Source organism: Phyllobates terribilis, unplaced genomic scaffold (assembly GCF_046119375.1).
Source record: "Phyllobates terribilis strain yellow unplaced genomic scaffold, ASM4611937v1 Scaffold_11__3_contigs__length_659146591, whole genome shotgun sequence".
Taxonomy (NCBI): Eukaryota; Metazoa; Chordata; class Amphibia; order Anura; family Dendrobatidae; genus Phyllobates; species Phyllobates terribilis.
This window is the reverse complement of record NW_027362771.1, coordinates 652,748,890-652,773,628: the sequence shown is the minus strand read 5'-3', so window position 1 is coordinate 652,773,628 and position 24,739 is coordinate 652,748,890.

Genomic DNA, 24,739 nt, shown 5'->3' with positions numbered 1-24,739 from the left:
AGCCCTTACTGACACCTGAACCAGCCCTTACTGACACCTGAACCAGCCCTTACTGACACCAGAACCAGCTCTTACTGACACCTGAACCAGCCCTTACTGACACCTGAACCAGCCCTTACTGATACCTGAACCAACCCTTACTGACACCTGAACCATCCCTTACTGACACCTGAACCAGCCCTTACTGATACCTGAACTGGCCCTTACTGACACCTGAACCAACCCTTACTGATACCTGAACCAGCCCTTACTGACACCTGAACCAACCCTTACTGATACCTGAACCAGCCCTTACTGATACCTGAACCAACCCTTACTGACACCTGAACAAGCCCTTACTGACACCTGAACCAACCCTTACTGACACCTGAACCAACCATTACTGATACCTGAACCAGCTCTAACTGACACCTGAACCAGCCCTTACTGACACCTGAACCAGCCCTTACTGACACCTGAACCAGCCCTTACTGATACCTGAAACAGCCCTTACTGACATCTGAACCGGCCCTTAATGACACCTGAACCAGCCCTTACTGACACCTGAACCAGCCCTTACTGATACCTGAACCAGCCCTTACTGACACCTGAACCAGCCCTTACTGACACCTGAACCAGCCCTTACTGACACCTGAACCAACCGTTACTGACACCTGAACCAGCCCTTACTGACACCTGAACCAACCCTTACTGACACCTGAACCAGCCCTTACTGACACCTGAACCAACCGTTACTGATACCTGAACCAGCCCTTACTGACACCTGAACCAGCCCTTACTGATACCTGAACCAGCCCTTACTGACACCTGAACCAACCGTTACTGATACCTGAACCAGCCCTTACTGACACCTGAACCAGCCCTTACTGATACCTGAACCAGCCCTTACTGACACCTGAACCAACCGTTACTGATACCTGAACCAGCCCTTACTGACACCTGAACCAACCCTTACTGACACCTGAACCAGCCTTTACTGATACCTGAGCCAGCCCTTACTGACACCTGAGCCAGCCCTTACTGACGCCTGAACCAGCCCTTACTGACACCAGAACCAGCTCTTACGGACACCTGAACCAGCCCTTACTGACAACTGAACCAACCCTTACTGACACCTGAACCATCCCTTACTGACACCTGAACCAGCCCTTACTGACACCTGAGCCAGCCCTTACTGACACCTGAACCAGCCCTTACTGACACCTGAACCGGCCCTTACTGACACCAGAACCAGCTCTTACTGACACCTGAACCAGCCCTTACTGACACCTGAACCAGCCCTTACTGATACCTGAACCAACCCTTACTGACACCTGAACCATCCCTTACTGACACCTGAACCAGCCCTTACTGACACCTGAACCAGCCCTTACTGACACCTGAACCGGCCCTTACTGATACCTGAACCGGCCCTTACTGATACCTGAACCAGCCCTTACTGACACCTGAACCAGCCCTTACTGACACCAGAACCAACCCTTACTGACACCTGAACCAGCCCTTACTGACACCTGAACCAGCCCTTACTGACACCTGAACCAGCTCTAACTGACACCTGAACCAGCTCTAACTGACACCTGAACCAGCCCTTACTGACACCTGAACCAGCCCTTACTGACACCTGAGCCAGCCCTTACTGACGCCTGAACCAGCCCTTACTGACACCTGAACCAGCTCTTACTGACACCTGAACCAGCCCTTACTGACACCTGAACCAGCCCTTACTGATACCTGAACCAACCCTTACTGACACCTGAACCATCCCTTACTGACACCTGAACCAGCCCTTACTGACACCTGAACCAGCCCTTACTGACACCTGAACCAGCCCTTACTGACACCAGAACCAGCTCTTACTGACACCTGAACCAGCCCTTACTGACACCTGAACCAGCCCTTACTGATACCTGAACCAACCCTTACTGACACCTGAACCATCCCTTACTGACACCTGAACCAGCCCTTACTGACACCTGAACCAGCCCTTACTGACACCTGAACCAGCCCTTACTGATACCTGAACTGGCCCTTACTGACACCTGAACCAACCCTTACTGATACCTGAACCAGCCCTTACTGATACCTGAACCAACCCTTACTGACACCTGAACCATCCCTTACTGACACCTGAACCAGCCCTTACTGACACCTGAACCAGCCCTTACTGATACCTGAACTGGCCCTTACTGACACCTGAACCAACCCTTACTGATACCTGAACCAGCCCTTACTGACACCTGAACCAACCCTTACTGATACCTGAACCAGCCCTTACTGATACCTGAACCAACCCTTACTGACACCTGAACAAGCCCTTACTGACACCTGAACCAACCCTTACTGACACCTGAACCAACCATTACTGATACCTGAACCAGCTCTAACTGACACCTGAAACAGCCCTTACTGACACCTGAACCAGCCCTTACTGACACCTGAACCAGCCCTTACTGATACCTGAAACAGCCCTTACTGACACCTGAACCGGCCCTTAATGACACCTGAACCAGCCCTTACTGACACCTGAACCAGCCCTTACTGATACCTGAACCAGCCCTTACTGACACCTGAACCAGCCCTTACTGACACCTGAACCAGCACTTACTGATACCTGAACCAACCCTTACTGACACCTGAAACAACCCTTACTGACACCTGAACCAGCACTTACTGATACCTGAACCAACCCTTACTGACACCTGAACCAGCCCTTACTGATACCTGAACCAGCCCTTACTGACACCTGAACCAACCGTTACTGATACCTGAACCAGCCCTTACTGACACCTGAACCAACCCTTACTGACACCTGAACCAGCCCTTACTGACACCTGAACCAACCGTTACTGATACCTGAACCAGCCCTTACTGACACCTGAACCAGCCCTTACTGATACCTGAACCAGCCCTTACTGACACCTGAACCAACCGTTACTGATACCTGAACCAGCCCTTACTGACACCTGAACCAACCCTTACTGACACCTGAACCAGCCTTTACTGATACCTGAGCCAGCCCTTACTGACACCTGAACCAACCCTTACTGACACCAGAACCAGCCTTTACTGATACCTGAACCAACCCTTACTGACACCTGAACCATCCCTTACTGACATCTGAACCAGCCCTTACTGACACCTGAGCCAGCCCTTACTGACACCTGAGCCAGCCCTTACTGACACCTGAACCAGCCCTTACTGACACCTGAACCAGCCCTTACTGACACCAGAACCAGCTCTTACTGACACCTGAACCAGCCCTTACTGACACCTGAACCAGCCCTTACTGATACCTGAACCAACCCTTACTGACACCTGAACCATCCCTTACTGACACCTGAACCATCCCTTACTGACACCTGAACCATCCCTTACTGACACCTGAACCAGCCCTTACTGACACCTGAACCGGCCCTTACTGACACCTGAACCGGCCCTTACTGATACCTGAACCAACCCTTACTGATACCTGAACCAGCCCTTACTGACACCTGAACCAGCCCTTACTGACACCTGAACCAGCCCTTACTGATACCTGAACCAGCTCTAACTGACACCTGAACCAGCTCTAACTGACACCTGAACCAGCCCTTACTGACACCTGAACCAGCCCTTACTGACACCTTAGCCAGCCCTTACTGACGCCTGAACCAGCCCTTACTGACACCAGAACCAGCTCTTACTGACACCTGAACCAGCCCTTACTGACACCTGAACCAGCCCTTACTGATACCTGAACCAACCCTTACTGACACCTGAACCATCCCTTACTGACACCTGAACCAGCCCTTACTGACACCTGAACCAGCCCTTACTGACACCAGAACCAGCTCTTACTGACACCTGAACCAGCCCTTACTGACACCTGAACCAGCCCTTACTGATACCTGAACCAACCCTTACTGACACCTGAACCATCCCTTACTGACACCTGAACCAGCCCTTACTGACACCTGAACCAGCCCTTACTGACACCTGAACCAGCCCTTACTGATACCTGAACCAGCCCTTACTGACACCTGAACCAGCCCTTACTGATACCTGAACCAGCCCTTACTGACACCTGAACCAACCCTTACTGATACCTGAACCAGCCCTTACTGACACCTGAACCAACCCTTACTGATACCTGAACCAGCCCTTACTGATACCTGAACCAACCCTTACTGACACCTGAACAAGCCCTTACTGACACCTGAACCAACCCTTACTGACACCTGAACCAACCATTACTGATACCTGAACCAGCCCTTACTGATACCTGAACCAGCCCTTACTGACACCTGAACCAGCCCTTACTGACACCTGAACCAGCCCTTACTGATACCTGAAACAGCCCTTACTGACACCTGAACCGGCCCTTACTGATACCTGGACCGGCCCTTACTGACGCCTGAACCAGCCCTTACTGATACCTGAACCAGCCCTTACTGACGCCTGAACCGGCCCTTACTGACGCCTGAACCAGCCCTTACTGATGCCTGAACCAGCTCTAACTGACACCTGAACCAACCCTTACTGACACCTGAACCAGCCCTTACTGACGCCTGAACCGGCCCTTACTGACGCCTGAACCAGCCCTTACTGATACCTGAACCAGCCCTTATTGACGCCTGAACCAGCCCTTACTGACGCCTGAACCGGCCCTTACAAACACCTGAACCAGCCATTACTGATACCTGAACCAGTCCTTACTGACACCTGAACCAGCCCTTACTGACGCCTGAACCAGCCCTTACTGACGCCTGAACCGGCCCTTACTGACACCTGAACCAGCCATTACTGATACCTGAACCAGTCCTTACTGACACCTGAACCAGCCCTTACTGACGCCTGAACCAGCCCTTACTGACGCCTGAACCGGCCCTTACTGACGCCTGAACCAGCCCTTACTGATACCTGAACCAGCCCTTACTGACGCCTGAACCAGCCCTTACTGACGCCTGAACCGGCCCTTACAAACACCTGAACCGGCCCTTAGTGACACCTGAACCAGCCCTTACTGACACCTGAACCAGCCCTTACTGATACCTGAACCAGTCCTTACTGACACCTGAACCAGCCCTTACTGACGCCTGAACCGGCCCTTACAAACACCTGAACCGGCCCTTACTGACACCTGAACCAGCCCTTACTGATACCTGAACCTTACTGATACGTGAACCAGCCCTTACTGACACCTGAACCAGCCCTTACTGATACCTGAACCAGCCCTTACTGACGCCTGAACCAACCCTTACTGACACCTGAACCAGCTCTAACTGACACCTGAACCAGCCCTTACTGACACCTGAACCATCCCTTACTGACACCTGAACCAGCCCTTACTGACACCTGAACCAGCCCTTACTGACACCAGAACCAGCTCTTACTGACACCTGAACCAGCCCTTACTGATACCTGAACCTTACTGATACGTGAACCAGCCCTTACTGACACCTGAACCAGCCCTTACTGATGCCTGAACCGGCCCTTACTGACGCCTGAACCAACCCTTACTGACACCTGAACCAGCCCTTACTGACACCTGAACCAGCCCTTACTGACACCAGAACCAGCTCTTACTGACACCTGAACCAGCCCTTACTGACACCTGAACCAGCCCTTACTGATACCTGAACCAACCCTTACTGACACCTGAACCATCCCTTACTGACACCTGAACCGGCCCTTACTGACACCTGAACCGGCCCTTACTGACACCTGAACCGGCCCTTACTGACACCTGAACCAGCCCTTACTGACACCTGAACCAGCCCTTACTGACACCTGAACCAGCCCTTACTGACACCTGAACCAGCTCTAACTGACACCTGAACCAGCTCTAACTGACACCTGAACCAGCCCTTACTGACACCTGAACCAGCCCTTACTGACACCTGAGCCAGCCCTTACTGACGCCTGAACCAGCCCTTACTGACACCAGATCCAGCTCTTACTGACACCTGAACCAGCCCTTACTGACACCTGAACCAGCCCTTACTGATACCTGAACCAACCCTTACTGACACCTGAACCATCCCTTACTGACACCTGAACCAGCCCTTACTGACACCTGAACCAGCCCTTACTGACACATGAACCAGCTCTTACTGACACCTGAACCAGCCCTTACTGACACCTGAACCAGCCCTTACTGATACCTGAACCAACCCTTACTGACACCTGAACCATCCCTTACTGACACCTGAACCAGCCCTTACTGACACCTGAACCAGCCCTTACTGACACCTGAACCAGCCCTTACTGATACCTGAACCAGCCCTTACTGACACCTGAACCAGCCCTTACTGACACCTGAACCAGCCCTTACTGACACCTGAACCAACCCTTACTGATACCTGAACCAGCCCTTACTGACACCTGAACCAGCCCTTACAGACACCTGAACCAGCCCTTACTGATACCTGAACCAACCCTTACTGACACCTGAACCATCCCTTACTGACACCTGAACCAGCCCTTACTGACACCTGAACCAGCCCTTACTGATACCTGAACCAGCCCTTACTGATACCTGAACCAGCCCTTACTGACACCTGAACCAGCCCTTACTGACACCTGAACCAACCCTTACTGATACCTGAACCAGCCCTTACTGACACCTGAACCAGCCCTTACAGACACCTGAACCAGCCCTTACTGATACCTGAACCAACCCTTACTGACACCTGAACCATCCCTTACTGACACCTGAACCAGCCCTTACTGACACCTGAACCAGCCCTTACTGATACCTGAACCAGCCCTTACTGACACCAGAACCAACCCTTACTGACACCTGAACCAGCCCTTACTGATACCTGAACCAGCCCTTACTGATACCTGAACCAGCCCTTACTGACACCTGAACCAGCCCTTACTGATACCTGAACCAGCCCTTACTGACACCTGAACCAACCCTTACTGATACCTGAACCAGCCCTTACTGACACCTGAACCAACCCTTACTGACACCTGAACCAACCATTACTGATACCTGAACCAGCTCTAACTGACACCTGAACCAGCCCTTACTGACACCTGAACCAGCCCTTACTGATACCTGAACCAGCCCTTACTGACACCTGAACCAGCCCTTACAAACACCTGAACCAGCCCTTACTGACGCCTGAACCGGCCCTTAGTGACACCTGAACCAGCCCTTACTGACACCTGAACCGGCCCTTACTGACACCTGAACCAGCCCTTACTGATACCTGAACCAGCCCTTACTGACACCTGAACCAGCCCTTACTGATACCTGAATCAGCCCTTACTCATACCTGAACCAGCCCTTACTGACACCTGAACCAGCCCTTACTGATACCTGAACCAGCCCTTACTGACACCTGAACCAGCCCTTACTGACACCTGAACCAGCCCTTAATGACACCTGAACCAGCCCTTACTGACACCTGAACCAGCCCTTACTGACACCTGAACCGGCCCTTACAGACACCTGAACCGGCCCTTACTGACACCTGAACCGGCCCTTACTGACACCTGAACCAACCCTTACTGATATCTGAGCCAGCCCTTACTGACACCAGAACCAACCCTTACTGACACCTGAACCAGCCCTTACTGACACCTGAACCGGCCCTTACAGACACCTGAACCGGCCCTTACTGACGCCTGAACCAGCTCTAACTGACACCTGAACCAACCCTTACTGATATCTGAGCCAGCCCTTACTGACACCAGAACCAACCCTTACTGACACCTGAACCAGCCCTTACTGACACCTGAACCAGCCCTTACTGATACCTGAACCAACCCTTACTGATACCTGAACCAGCCCTTACTGACACCTGAACCAGCCCTTACTGACACCTGAACCAGCCCTTACTGATGCCTGAACCAGCCCTTACTGACGCCTGAACCAGCCCTTACTGACACCTGAACCAGCCCTTACTGACACCAGAACCAACCCTTACTGACACCTGAACAAGCCCTTACTGACACCTGAACCAGCCCTTACTGATACCTGAGCCAGCCCTTACTGACACCAGAACCAACCCTTACTGACACCTGAACCAGCCCTTACTGACACCTGAACCAGCCCTTACTGACACCTGAACCAGCCCTTACTGATACCTGAACCAGCCCTTACTGATACCTGAACCAGCCCTTACTGACACCTGAACCAGCCGTTACTGACACCTGAACCAGCCCTTACTGACATCTGAACCAGCCCTTACTGATACCTGAACCAGCCCTTACTGACACCTGAACCAGCCCTTACTGATACCTGAACCTTACTGATACGTGAACCAGCCCTTACTGACACCTGAACCAGCCCTTACTGACACCTGAACCAGCCCTTACTGATACCTGAACCAGCCCTTACTGACACCTGAACCAGCCCTTACTGACACCTGAACCAGCCCTTACTGATACCTGAACCAGCCCTTACTGACACCTGAACCAGCCCTTACTGATACCTGAACCAGCCCTTACTGACACCTGAACCAGCCCTTACTGATACCTGAACCAGCCCTTACTGACACCTGAATCAACCCTTACTGACACCTGAACCAGCCCTTACTGACACGTGAACCAGCCCTTACTGATACCTGAACCTTACTGATACGTGAACCAGCCCTTACTGACACCTGAACCAGCCTTTACTGATACCTGAACCAGCCCTTACTGACACCTGAACCAGCCCTTACTGACACCTGAACCAGCCCTTACTGACACCTGAACCAGCCCTTACTGATACCTGAACCAGCCCTTACTGACACCTGAACCAGCCCTTACTGATACCTGAACCAGCCCTTACTGACACCAGAACCAACCCTTACTGACACCTGAACCAGCCCTTACTGACACCTGAACCAGCCCTTACTGACGCCTGAACCAGCCCTTACTGACGCCTGAACCAGCTCTAACTGACACCTGAACCAGCCCTTACTGATACCTGAGCCAGCCCTTACTGACACCAGAACCAACCCTTACTGACACCTGAACCAGCCCTTACTGACACCTGAACCAGCCCTTACTGATACCTTAACCAGCCCTTACTGATACCTGAACCAGCCCTTACTGACACCTAAACCAGCCCTTACTGACACCTGAACCAGCCCTTACTGATACCTGAACCAGCCCTTACTGACACCTGAACCAGCCCTTACTGACGCCTGAACCAGCCCTTACTGACGCCTGAACCAGCCCTTACTGACGCCTGAACCAGCTCTGACACCTGAACCAGCCCTTACTGATACCTGAACCAGCCCTTACTGACGCCTGAACCAGCTCTGACACCTGAACCAACCCTTACTGATACCTGAACCAGCCCTTACTGACGCCTGAACCAGCTCTGACACCTGAACCAGCCCTTACTGATACCTGAACCAGCCCTTACTGACACCAGAACCAACCCTTACTGATACCTGAACCAGCCCTTACTGACACCTGAACCAGCCCTTACTGATGCCTGAACCAGCCCTTACTGACGCCTGAACCAGCCCTTACTGACGCCTGAACCAGCTCTAACTGACACCTGAACCAGCCCTTACTGACACCTGAACCAGCCCTTACTGACGCCTGAACCAGCCCTTACTGACGCCTGAACCAGCTCTAACTGACACCTGAACCAGCCCTTACTGATACCTGAGCCAGCCCTTACTGACACCAGAACCAACCCTTACTGACACCTGAACCAGCCCTTACTGACACCTGAACCAGCCCTTACTGATACCTGAACCAGCCCTTACTGATACCTGAACCAGCCCTTACTGACACCTAAACCAGCCCTTACTGACACCTGAACCAGCCCTTACTGATACCTGAACCAGCCCTTACTGACACCAGAACCAACCCTTACTGACACCTGAACCAGCCCTTACTGACACCTGAACCAGCCCTTACTGATACCTGAACCAGCCCTTACTGACACCAGAACCAACCCTTACTGACACCTGAACCAGCCCTTACTGACACCTGAACCAGCCCTTACTGATACCTGAACCAGCCCTTACTGATACCTGAACCAGCCCTTACTGACACCAGAACCAACCCTTACTGACACCTGAACCAGCCCTTACTGACACCTGAACCAGCCCTTACTGATACCTGAACCAGCCCTTACTGACACCAGAACCAACCCTTACTGACACCTGAACCAGCCCTTACTGACACCTGAACCAGCCCTTACTGATACCTGAACCAGCCCTTACTGACACCTGAACCAGCCCTTACTGACACCTGAACCAGCCCTTACTGACACCTGAACCAGCCCTTACTGATACCTTAACCAGCCTTTACTGACACCTGAACCAGCCCTTACTGATACCTGAACCTTACTGATATGTGAACCAGCCCTTACTGACACCTGAACCAGCCCTTACTGATACCTGAACCAGCCCTTACTGACACCTGAACCAGCCCTTACTGACACCTGAACCAGCCCTTACTGACACCTGAACCAGCCCTTACTGACACCTGAACCAGCCCTTACTGATACCTGAACCAGCCCTTACTGACACCTGAACCAGCCCTTACTGATACCTGAACCAGCCCTTACTGACACCAGAACCAACCCTTACTGACACCTGAACCAGCCCTTACTGACACCTGAACCAGCCCTTACTGATACCTGAACCAGCCCTTACTGATACCTGAACCAGCCCTTACTGACACCTGAACCAGCCCTTACTGATACCTGAACCAGCCCTTACTGATACCTGAACCAGCCCTTACTGACACCTGAACCAGCCCTTACTGATACCTGAACCAGCCCTTACTGACACCTGAACCAGCCCTTACTGACACCTGAACCAGCCCTTACTGACACCTGAACCAGCCCTTACTGACACCTGAACCAGCCCTTACTGATACCTGAGCCAGCCCTTACTGACACCAGAACCAACCCTTACTGACACCTGAACCAGCTCTTACTGATACCTGAGCCAGCCCTTACTGACACCAGAACCATCCCTTACTGACACCTGAACCAGCCCTTACTGACACCTGAACCAGCCCTTACTGATACCTGAACCAGCCCTTACTGACACCTGAACCAACCGTTACTGATACCTGAACCAACCCTTACTGACACCTGAACCAGCCCTTACTGATGCCTGAACCAGCCCTTACTGATACCTGAGCCAGCCCTTACTGATACCTGAACCATCCCTTACTGACACCTGAACCAGCCCTTACTGACACCTGAACCAGCCCTTACTGATACCTGAACCAGCCCTTACTGACACCTGAACCAGCCCTTACTGATACCTGAACCAGCCCTTACTGATACCTGAACCAGCCCTTACTGACACCTGAACCAGCCCTTACGGATACCTGAACCAGCCCTTACTGACACCTGAACCAGCCCTTACTGACACCTGAACCAGCCCTTACTGACACCTGAACCAGCCCTTACTGATACCTGAGCCAGCCCTTACTGACACCAGAACCAACCCTTACTGACACCTGAACCAGCCCTTACTGATACCTTAACCAGCCTTTACTGACACCTGAACCAGCCCTTACTGATACCTGAACCAGCCCTTACTGATACCTGAACCAGCCCTTACTGACACCTGAACCAGCCCTTACTGATACCTGAGCCAGCCCTTACTGACACCAGAACCAACCCTTACTGATACCTGAACCAGCCCTTACTGACACCTGAACCAGCCCTTACTGATTCCTGAACCAGCCCTTACTGACACCTGAACCAGCCCTTACTGACACCTGAACCAGCCCTTACTGACACCTGAACCAGCCCTTACTGACACCTGAACCAGCCCTTACTGATACCTGAACCAGCCCTTACTGACACCTGAACCAGCCCTTACTGATACCTGAACCAGCCCTTACTGACACCAGAACCAACCCTTACTGACACCTGAACCAGCCCTTACTGACACCTGAACCAGCCCTTACTGATACCTGAACCAGCCCTTACTGATACCTGAACCAGCCCTTACTGACACCTGAACCAGCCCTTACTGATACCTGAACCAGCCCTTACTGACACCTGAACCAGCCCTTACTGACACCTGAACCAGCCCTTACTGACACCTGAACCAGCCCTTACTGACACCTGAACCAGCCCTTACTGATACCTGAGCCAGCCCTTACTGACACCAGAACCAACCCTTACTGACACCTGAACCAGCTCTTACTGATACCTGAGCCAGCCCTTACTGACACCAGAACCATCACTTACTGACACCTGAACCAGCCCTTACTGACACCTGAACCAGCCCTTACTGATACCTGAACCAGCCCTTACTGACACCTGAACCAACCGTTACTGATACCTGAACCAGCCCTTACTGACACCTGAACCAGCCCTTACTGATGCCTGAACCAGCCCTTACTGACACCTGAACCAACCGTTACTGATACCTGAACCAGCCCTTACTGACACCTGAGCCAGCCCTTACTGACACCAGAACCAACCCTTACTGACACCTGAACCAGCCCTTACTGACACCTGAACCAGCCCTTACTGATACCTGAACCAACCCTTACTGACAACTGAACCAACCCTTACTGACACCTGAACCAGCCCTTACTGACACCTGAACCAGCCCTTACTGACACCTGAACCAGCCCTTACTGACACCAGAACCAGCTCTTACTGACACCTGAACCAGCCCTTACTGACACCTGAACCAACCCTTACTGACACCAGAACCAGCTCTTACTGACACCTGAACCAGCCCTTACTGACACCTGAACCAGCCCTTACTGATACCTGAACCAGCCCTTACTGACACCAGAACCAACCCTTACTGACACCTGAACCAGCCCTTACTGACACCTGAACCAGCCCTTACTGATACCTGAACCAGCCCTTACTGACACCTGAACCAGCCCTTACTGACACCTGAACCAGCCCTTACTGATACCTTAACCAGCCTTTACTGACACCTGAACCAGCCCTTACTGATACCTGAACCTTACTGATATGTGAACCAGCCCTTACTGACACCTGAACCAGCCCTTACTGATACCTGAAACAGCCCTTACTGACACCTGAACCAGCCCTTACTGACACCTGAACCAGCCCTTACTGACACCTGAACCAGCCCTTACTGACACCTGAACCAGCCCTTACTGATACCTGAACCAGCCCTTACTGATACCTGAACCAGCCCTTACTGACACCTGAACCAGCCCTTACTGATACCTGAACCAGCCCTTACTGACACCTGAACCAGCCCTTACTGACACCTGAACCAGCCCTTACTGACACCTGAACCAGCCCTTACTGACACCTGAACCAGCCCTTACTGATACCTGAGCCAGCCCTTACTGACACCAGAACCAACCCTTACTGACACCTGAACCAGCTCTTACTGATACCTGAGCCAGCCCTTACTGACACCAGAACCATCCCTTACTGACACCTGAACCAGCCCTTACTGACACCTGAACCAGCCCTTACTGATGCCTGAACCAGCCCTTACTGATACCTGAACCAACCCTTACTGATACCTGAACCGGCCCTTACTGACACCTGAACCAGCCCTTACTGACACCAGAACCAGCTCTTACTGACACCTGAACCAGCCCTTACTGATACCTGAACCAACCCTTACTGACACCTGAACCATCCCTTACTGACACCTGAACCAGCCCTTACTGACACCTGAACCAGCCCTTACTGACACCTGAACCAGCCCTTACTGACACCTGAACCAGCCCTTACTGATACCTGAACCGGCCCTTACTGACACCTGAACCAGCTCTTACTGACACCTGAACCAGCCCTTACTGATACCTGAACCAACCCTTACTGATACCTGAACCAGCCCTTACTGACACCTGAACCAGCCCTTACTGACACCTGAACCAGCTCTAACTGACACCTGAACCAACCCTTACTGACACCTGAACCAGCTCTAACTGACACCTGAACCAACCCTTACTGATACCTGAAACAGCCCTTACTGACAACTGAACCAGCCCTTACTGACACCTGAACCAGCCCTTACTGATACCTGAACCAGCCCTTACTGACACCTGAACCAGCCCTTACTGACGCCTGAACCGGCCCTTACAAACACCTGAACCGGCCCTTACTGACACCTGAACCAGCTCTTACTGATGCCTGAACCGGCCCTTACTGACGCCTGAACCAACCCTTACTGACACCTGAACCAGCTCTAACTGACACCTGAACCAGCCCTTACTGACACCTGAACCAGCCCTTACTGACACCTGAACCAGCCCTTACTGACACCTGAACCGGCCCTTACAAACACCTGAACTGGCCCTTACTGACACCTGAACCGGCCCTTACTGACGCCTGAACCGGCCCTTACTGACGCCTGAACCGGCCCTTACTGACGCCTGAACCAGCCCTTACTGACACCTGAACCAGCCCTTACTGACACCTGAGCCGGCCCTTACTGATACCTGAACCAGCCCTTACTGACACCTGAACCAACCGTTACTGATACCTGAACCAGCCCTTACTGACACCTGAACCAACCGTTACTGATACCTGAACCAGCCCTTACTGACACCTGAACCAGCCCTTACTGATGCCTGAACCAGCCCTTACTGACACCTGAACCAGCCCTTACTGACACCAGAACCATCCCTTACTGACACCTGAACCAGCCCTTACTGACACCTGAACCAGCCCTTACTGATACCTGAACCAGCCCTTACTGACACCTGAACCAACCGTTACTGATACCTGAACCAGCCCTTACTGACACCTGAACCAGCCCTTACTGATGCCTGAACCAGCCCTTACTGATACCTGAGCCAGCCCTTACTGATACCTGAACCATCCCTTACTGACACCTGAACCAGCCCTTACTGACACCTGAGCCAGCCCTTACTGACACCAGAACCAACCCTTACTGACACCTGAACCAGCCCTTACTGACACCTGAACCAGCCCTTACTGATACCTGAACCAACCCTTACTGACACCTGAACCAGCCCTTACTGACACCTGAACCAGCCCTTACTGACACCTGAACCAGCCCTTACTGACACCTGAACCAGCCCTTACTGACACCAGAACCAGCTCTTACTGACACCTGAACCAGCCCTTACTGACACCTGAACCAACCCTTACTGACACCAGAACCAGCTCTTACTGACACCTGAACCAGCCCTTACTGACACCTGAACCAGCCCTTACTGATACCTGAACCAGCCCTTACTGACACCAGAACCAACCCTTACTGACAACTGAACCAGCCCTTACTGACACCTGAACCAGCCCTTACTGATACCTGAACCAGCCCTTACTGACACCTGAACCAGCCCTTACTGACACCTGAACCAGCCCTTACTGATACCTTAACCAGCCTTTACTGACACCTGAACCAGCCCTTACTGATACCTGAACCTTACTGATATGTGAACCAGCCCTTACTGACACCTGAACCAGCCCTTACTGATACCTGAACCAGCCCTTACTGACACCTGAACCAGCCCTTACTGACACCTGAACCAGCCCTTACTGACACCTGAACCAGCCCTTACTGATACCTGAACCAGCCTTTACTGACACCTGAACCAGCCCTTACTGATACCTGAACCAGCCCTTACTGACACCAGAACCAACCCTTACTGACACCTGAACCAGCCCTTACTGATACCTGAACCAGCCCTTACTGATACCTGAACCAGCCCTTACTGACACCTGAACCAGCCCTTACTGATACCTGAACCAGCCCTTACTGATACCTGAACCAGCCCTTACTGACACCTGAACCAGCCCTTACTGATACCTGAACCAGCCCTTACTGACACCTGAACCAGCCCTTACTGACACCTGAACCAGCCCTTACTGACACCTGAACCAGCCCTTACTGACACCTGAACCAGCCCTTATTGATACCTGAGCCAGCCCTTACTGACACCAGAACCAACCCTTACTGACACCTGAACCAGCTCTTAATGATACCTGAGCCAGCCCTTACTGACACCAGAACCATCCCTTACTGACACCTGAACCAGCCCTTACTGACACCTGAACCAGCCCTTACTGATGCCTGAACCAGCCCTTACTGATACCTGAACCAACCCTTACTGATACCTGAACCGGCCCTTACTGACACCTGAACCAGCCCTTACTGACACCAGAACCAGCTCTTACTGACACCTGAACCAGCCCTTACTGATACCTGAACCAACCCTTACTGACACCTGAACCATCCCTTACTGACACCTGAACCAGGACTTACTGACACCTGAACCAGCCCTTACTGACACCTGAACCAGCCCTTACTGACACCTGAACCAGCCCTTACTGATACCTGAACCGGCCCTTACTGACACCTGAACCAGCCCTTACTGACACCTGAACCAGCTCTTACTGACACCTGAACCAGCCCTTACTGATACCTGAACCAACCCTTACTGACACCTGAACCATCCCTTACTGACACCTGAACCAGCCCTTACTGACACCTGAACCAGCCCTTACTGACACCTGAACCAGCCCTTACTGACACCTGAACCAGCCCTTACTGATACCTGAACCGGCCCTTACTGACACCTGAACCAGCCCTTACTGACACCTGAACCAGCCCTTACTGACACCTGAACCAGCTCTAACTGACACCTGAACCAACCCTTACTGACACCTGAACCAACCCTTACTGACACCTGAACCAACCCTTACTGACACCTGAACCATCCCTTACTGACACCTGAACCAGCCCTTACTGACACCTGAACCAGCCCTTACTGACACCTGAACCAACCCTTACTGACACCTGAACCATCCCTTACTGACACCTGAACCAGCCCTTACTGACACCTGAACCAGCCCTTACTGACACCTGAACCAGCCCTTACTGACACCTGAACCAGCCCTTACTGATACCTGAACCGGCCCTTACTGACACCTGAACCAGCCCTTACTGACACCTGAACCAGCTCTTACTGACACCTGAACCAGCCCTTACTGATACCTGAACCAACCCTTACTGATACCTGAACCAGCCCTTACTGACACCTGAACCATCCCTTACTGACACCTGAACCAGCCCTTACTGACACCTGAACCAGCCCTTACTGACACCTGAACCAGCCCTTACTGACACCTGAACCAGCCCTTACTGACACCTGAACCAGCCCTTACTGACACCTGAACCAGCTCTTACTGACACCTGAACCAGCCCTTACTGATACCTGAACCAACCCTTACTGATACCTGAACCAGCCCTTACTGACACCTGAACCAGCCCTTACTGACACCTGAACCAGCTCTAACTGACACCTGAACCAACCCTTACTGACACCTGAACCAGCTCTAACTGACACCTGAACCAACCCTTACTGATACCTGAAACAGCCCTTACTGACACCTGAACCAGCCCTTACTGACACCTGAACCAGCCCTTACTGATACCTGAACCAGCCCTTACTGACACCTGAACCAGCCCTTACTGACGCCTGAACCGGCCCTTACAAACACCTGAACCGGCCCTTACTGACACCTGAACCAGCTCTTACTGATGCCTGAACCGGCCCTTACTGACGCCTGAACCAACCCTTACTGACACCTGAACCAGCTCTAACTGACACCTGAACCAGCCCTTACTGACACCTGAACCAGCCCTTACTGACACCTGAACCAGCCCTTACTGACACCTGAACCGGCCCTTACAAACACCTGAACTGGCCCTTACTGACACCTGAACCGGCCCTTACTGACGCCTGAACCGGCCCTTACTGACGCCTGAACCGGCCCTTACTGACGCCTGAACCAGCCCTTACTGACACCTGAACCAGCCCTTACTGACACCTGAGCCGGCCCTTACTGATACCTGAACCAACCCTTACTGATACCTGAACCAACCTTTACTGACACCAGAACCAGCCCTTACTGACACCAGCCCTTACTGACACCTGAACCAACCCTTACTGACACCTGAATCAGCCCTTTCTGACACCTGAACCGGCCCTTACTGACACCTGAACCAGCCTTTACTGACACCTGAACCGGCCCTTACTGATACCTGAACCAGCCCTTACTGATACCTGAACCGGCCCTTACAGACACCTGAACCGGCCCTTACTGACACCTGAACCGGCCCTTACTGACGCCTGAACCAGCCCTTACTGATGCCTGAACCAGCTCTAACTGACACCTGAACCAGCCCTTACTGACACCAGAACCAACCCTTACTGACACCTGAACCAGCCCTTACTGATACCTGAACCGGCCCTTACAGACACCTGAACCGGCCCTTACTGACACCTGAACCAGCCCTTACTGACACCTGAACCAGCCCTTACTGATACCTGAACCGGCCCTTACTGACACCTGAACCGGCCCTTACTGACACCTGAACCAGCCCTTACTGACACCTGAACCAGCCCTTACTGACACCTGAACCAGCCCTTATTGATACCTGAACCAGCTCTAACTGACACCTGAACCAGCCCTTACTGACACCTGAACCAGCTCTAACTGACACCTGAACCAACCCTTACTGATACCTGAAACAGCCCTTACTGACACCTGAACCAACCCTTACTGATAACTGAACCAGCCCTTACTGACACCTGAACCAGCCCTTACTGACGCCTGAACCGGCCCTTACAAACACCTGAACCGGCCCTTACTGACACCTGAACCAGCTCTTACTGATGCCTGAACCAGCCCTTACTGACGCCTGAACCAACCCTTACTGACACCTGAACCAGCTCTAACTGACACCTGAACCAGCCCTTACTGACACCTGAACCAGCCCTTACTGACACCTGAACCAGCCCTTACTGACACCTGAACCGGCCCTTACAAACACCTGAACTGGCCCTTACTGACACCTGAACCGGCCCTTACTGACGCCTGAACCGGCCCTTACTGACGCCTGAACCGGCCCTTACTGACGCCTGAACCGGCCCTTACTGACACCTGAACCAGCCCTTACTGACACCTGAGCCGGCCCTTACTGATACCTGAGCCAACCCTTACTGATACCTGAACCAACCTTTACTGACACCAGAACCAGCCCTTACTGACACCAGCCCTTACTGACACCTGAACCAACCCTTACTGACACCTGAATCAGCCCTTTCTGACACCTGAACCGGCCCTTACTGACACCTGAACCAGCCTTTACTGACACCTGAACCGGCCCTTACTGATACCTGAACCGGCCCTTACTGATACCTGAACCGGCCCTTACAGACACCTGAACCGGCCCTTACTGACACCTGAACCGGCCCTTACTGACGCCTGAACCAGCTCTAACTGACACCTGAACCAGCCCTTACTGACACCAGAACCAACCCTTACTGACACCTGAACCAGCCCTTACTGATACCTGAACCGGCCCTTACAGACACCTGAACCGGCCCTTACTGACACCTGAACCAGCCCTTACTGACACCTGAACCAGCCCTTACTCATACCTGAACCAGCCCTTACTGACACCTGAACCAGCCCTTACTGATACCTGAATCAGCCCTTACTCATACCTGAACCAGCCCTTACTGACACCTGAACCAGCCCTTACTGATACCTGAACCAGCCCTTACTGACACCTGAACCAGCCCTTACTGACACCTGAACCAGCCCTTAATGACACCTGAACCAGCCCTTACTGACACCTGAACCGGCCCTTACAGACACCTGAACAGGCCCTTACTGACACCTGAACCGACCCTTACTGACACCTGAACCGGCCCTTACTGACACCTGAACCGGCCCTTACTGACACCTGAACCGGCCCTTATTGACACCTGAACCAGCCCTTACTGACACCTGAACCAGCCCTTACTGATACCTGAACCAGCCCTTACTGACACCTGAACCAGCCCTTACTGACACCTGAACCAGCACTTACTGATACCTGAACAAACCCTTACTGACACCTGAAACAACCCTTACTGACACCTGAACCAGCACTTACTGATACCTGAACCAACCCTTACTGACACCTGAACCAGACCTTACTGATACCTGAACCAGCCCTTACTGACACCTGAACCAACCCTTACTGACACCTGAACCAGCCTTTACTGATACCTGAGCCAGCCCTTACTGACACCTGAGCCAGCCCTTACTGACGCCTGAACCAGCCCTTACTGACACCAGAACCAGCTCTTACTGACACCTGAACCAGCCCTTACTGACAACTGAACCAGCCCTTACTGATACCTGAACCAACCCTTACTGACACCTGAACCATCCCTTACTGACACCTGAACCAGCCCTTACTGACACCTGAGCCAGCCCTTACTCACACCTGAACCAGCCCTTACTGACACCTGAACCAGCCCTTACTGACACCAGAACCAGCTCTTACTGACACCTGAACCAGCCCTTACTGACACCTGAACCAGCCCTTACTGATACCTGAACCAACCCTTACTGACACCTGAACCATCCCTTACTGACACCTGAACCATCCCTTACTGACACCTGAACCAGCCCTTACTGACACCTGAACCAGCCCTTACTGACACCTGAACCGGCCCTTACTGATACCTGAACCGGCCCTTACTGATACCTGAACCAACCCTTACTGATACCTGAACCAGCCCTTACTGACACCTGAACCAGCCCTTACTGACACCTGAACCAGCCCTTACTGATACCTGAACCAGCTCTAACTGACACCTGAACCAGCTCTAACTGACACCTGAACCAGCCCTTACTGACACCTGAACCAGCCCTTACTGACACCTGAGCCAGCCCTTACTGACGCCTGAACCAGCCCTTACTGACACCAGAACCAGCTCTTACTGACACCTGAACCAGCCCTTACTGACACCTGAACCAGCCCTTACTGATACCTGAACCAACCCTTACTGACACCTGAACCATCCCTTACTGACACCTGAACCAGCCCTTACTGACACCTGAACCAGCCCTTACTGACACCTGAACCAGCCCTTACTGACACCAGAACCAGCTCTTACTGACACATGAACCAGCCCTTACTGACACCTGAACCAGCCCTTACTGATACCTGAACCAACCCTTACTGACACCTGAACCAGCCCTTACTGACACCTGAACCAGCCCTTACTGACACCTGAACCAGCCCTTACTGACACCTGAACCGGCCCTTACTGATACCTGAACTGGCCCTTACTGACACCTGAACCAACCCTTACTGATACCTGAACCAGCCCTTACTGACACCTGAACCAACCCTTACTGATACCTGAACCAGCCTTTACTGATACCTGAACCAGCCCTTACTGACACCTGAACCAGCCCTTACTGATACCTGAACCAACCCTTACTGACACCTGAACCAGCCCTTACTGATACCTGAACCAGCCCTTACTGATACCTGAACCAGCCATTACTGACACCTGAACCAGCCCTTACTGACACCTGAACCAACCCTTACTGATACCTGAACCAGCCCTTACTGACACCTGAACCAACCCTTACTGATACCTGAACCAGCCCTTACTGATACCTGAACCAACCCTTACTGATAACTGAACCAGCCCTTACTGACACCTGAACCAACCCTTACTGACACCTGAACCAACCATTACTGATACCTGAACCAGCTCTAACTGACACCTGAACCAGCCCTTACTGACACCTGAACCAGCCCTTACTGACACCTGAACCAGCCCTTACTGATACCTGAAACAGCTCTAACTGACACCTGAACCAACCCTTACTGACACCTGAACCGGCCCTTACTGACGCCTGAACCGGCCCTTACTGACGCCTGAACCAGCCCTTACTGATACCTGAACCAGCCCTTACTGACGCCTGAACCGGCCCTTACTGACGCCTGAACCAACCCTTACTGATACCTGAACCAGTTCTAACTGACACCTGAACCAACCCTTACTGACACCTGAACCAGCCCTTACTGACGCCTGAACCGGCCCTTACTGACGCCTGAACCAGCCCTTACTGATACCTGAACCAGCCCTTACTGACGCCTGAACCGGCCCTTAGTGACACCTGAACCAGCCCTTACTGATACCTGAACCAGCCCTTACTGACACCTGAACCAGCCCTTACTGACGCCTGAACCGGCCCTTACAAACACCTGAACCGGCCCTTACTGACACCTGAACCAGCTCTTACTGATGCCTGAACCGGCCCTTACTGACGCCTGAACCAACCCTTACTGACACCTGAACCAGCTCTAACTGACACCTGAACCAGCCCTTACTGACACCTGAACCATCCCTTACTGACACCTGAACCAGCCTTTACTGACACCTGAACCAGCCCTTACTGACACCTGAACCAGCCCTTACTGACACCAGAACCAGCTCTTACTGACACCTGAACCAGCCCTTACTGACACCTGAACCAGCCCTTACTGATACCTGAACCAACCCTTACTGACACCTGAACCATCCCTTACTGACACCTGAACCAGCCCTTACTGACACCTGAACCGGCCCTTACTGACACCTGAACCGGCCCTTACTGACGCCTGAACCGGCCCTTACTGACGCCTGAACCAGCCCTTACTGATACCTGAACCAGCCCTTACTGACGCCTGAACCGGCCCTTAGTGACACCTGAACCAGCCCTTACTGATACCTGAACCAGCCCTTACTGACACCTGAACCAGCCCTTACTGACGCCTGAACCGGCCCTTACAAACACCTGAACCGGCCCTTACTGACACCTGAACCAGCTCTTACTGATGCCTGAACCGGCCCTTACTGACGCCTGAACCAACCCTTACTGACACCTGAACCAGCTCTAACTGACACCTGAACCAGCCCTTACTGACACCTGAACCATCCCTTACTGACACCTGAACCAGCCTTTACTGACACCTGAACCAGCCCTTACTGACACCTGAACCAGCCCTTACTGACACCAGAACCAGCTCTTACTGACACCTGAACCAGCCCTTACTGACACCTGAACCAGCCCTTACTGATACCTGAACCAACCCTTACTGACACCTGAACCATCCCTTACTGACACCTGAACCAGCCCTTACTGACACCTGAACCGGCCCTTACTGACACCTGAACCGGCCCTTACTGACACCTGAACCGGCCCTTCCTGACACCTGAACCGGCCCTTACTGACACCTGAACCAGCCCTTACTGACACCTGAACCAGCCCTTACTGACACCTGAACCAGCACTTACTGACACATGAACCAGCTCTAACTGACACCTGAACCAGCTCTAACTGACACCTGAACCAGCCCTTACTGACACCTGAACCAGCCCTTACTGACACCTGAGCCAGCCCTTACTGACGCCTGAACCAGCCCTTACTGACACCAGAACCAGCTCTTACTGACACCTGAACCAGCCCTTACTGACACCTGAACCAGCCCTTACTGATACCTGAACCAACCCTTACTGACACCTGAACCATCCCTTACTGACACCTGAACCAGCCCTTACTGACACCTGAACCAGCCCTTACTGACACCTGAACCAGCTCTTACTGACACCTGAACCAGCCCTTACTGACACCTGAACCAGCCCTTACTGATACCTGAACCAACCCTTACTGACACCTGAACCATCCCTTACTGACACCTGAACCAGCCCTTACTGACACCTGAACCAGCCCTTACTGACACCTGAACCAGCCCTTACTGATACCTGAACCGGCCCTTACTGATACCTGAACCAGCCCTTACTGATACCTGAACCAGCCCTTACTGACACCTGAACAAACCCTTACTGATACCTGAACCAGCCCTTACTGACACCTGAACCAGCCCTTACTGACACCTGAACAAACCCTTACTGATACCTGAACCAGCCCTTACTGACACCTGAACCAACCCTTACTGACACCTGAACCAACCATTACTGATACCTGAACCAGCTCTAACTGACACCTGAACCAGCCCTTACTGATACCTGAACCAGCCCTTACTGACACCTGAACAAACCCTTACTGAAACCTGAACCAGCCCTTACTGACACCTGAACCAGCCCTTACTGACACCTGAACAAACCCTTACTGATACCTGAACCAGCCCTTACTGACACCTGAACCAGCCCTTACTGACACCTGAACCAACCCTTACTGATACCTGAACCAGCCCTTACTGACACCTGAACAAACCCTTACTGATACCTGAACCAGCCCTTACTGACACCTGAACCAACCCTTACTGACACCTGAACCAACCATTACTGATACCTGAACCAGCTCTAACTGACACCTGAACCAGCCCTTACTGACACCTAAACCATCCCTTACTGATACCTGAAACAGCTCTAACTGACACCTGAACCAGCAATTACTGATACCTGAACCAGCTCTAACTGACACCTGAACCGGCCCTTACAAACACCTGAACCGGCCCTTACTGACACCTGAACCAGCTCTTCCTGATGCCTGAACGGGCCCTTACTGACGCCTGAACCAACATTTACTGACACCTGAACCAGCAATTACTGATGCCTGAACCGGCCCTTACTGACGCCTGAACCAGCCCTTACTGACGCCTGAACCGGCCCTTACAAACACCTGAACCGGCCCTTACTGACACCTGAACCAGCTCTTACTGATGCCTGAATGGGCCCTTACTGACGCCTGAACCAACCCTTACTGACACCTGAACCAGCTCTAACTGACACCTGAACCAGCCCTTACTGACACCTGAACCAGCCCTTACTGACACCTGAACCTGCCCTTACTGACACCTGAACCAGCCCTTACTGACACCTGAACCAGCCCTTACAAACACCTGAACCAGCCCTTACAAACAGCTGAACCGGCCCTTACTGACGCCTGAACCGGCCCTTACTTACGCCTGAACCGGCCCTTACAGACACCTGAACCGGCCCTTACTGACACCTGAACCAGCCCTTACTGACACCTGAACCAGCC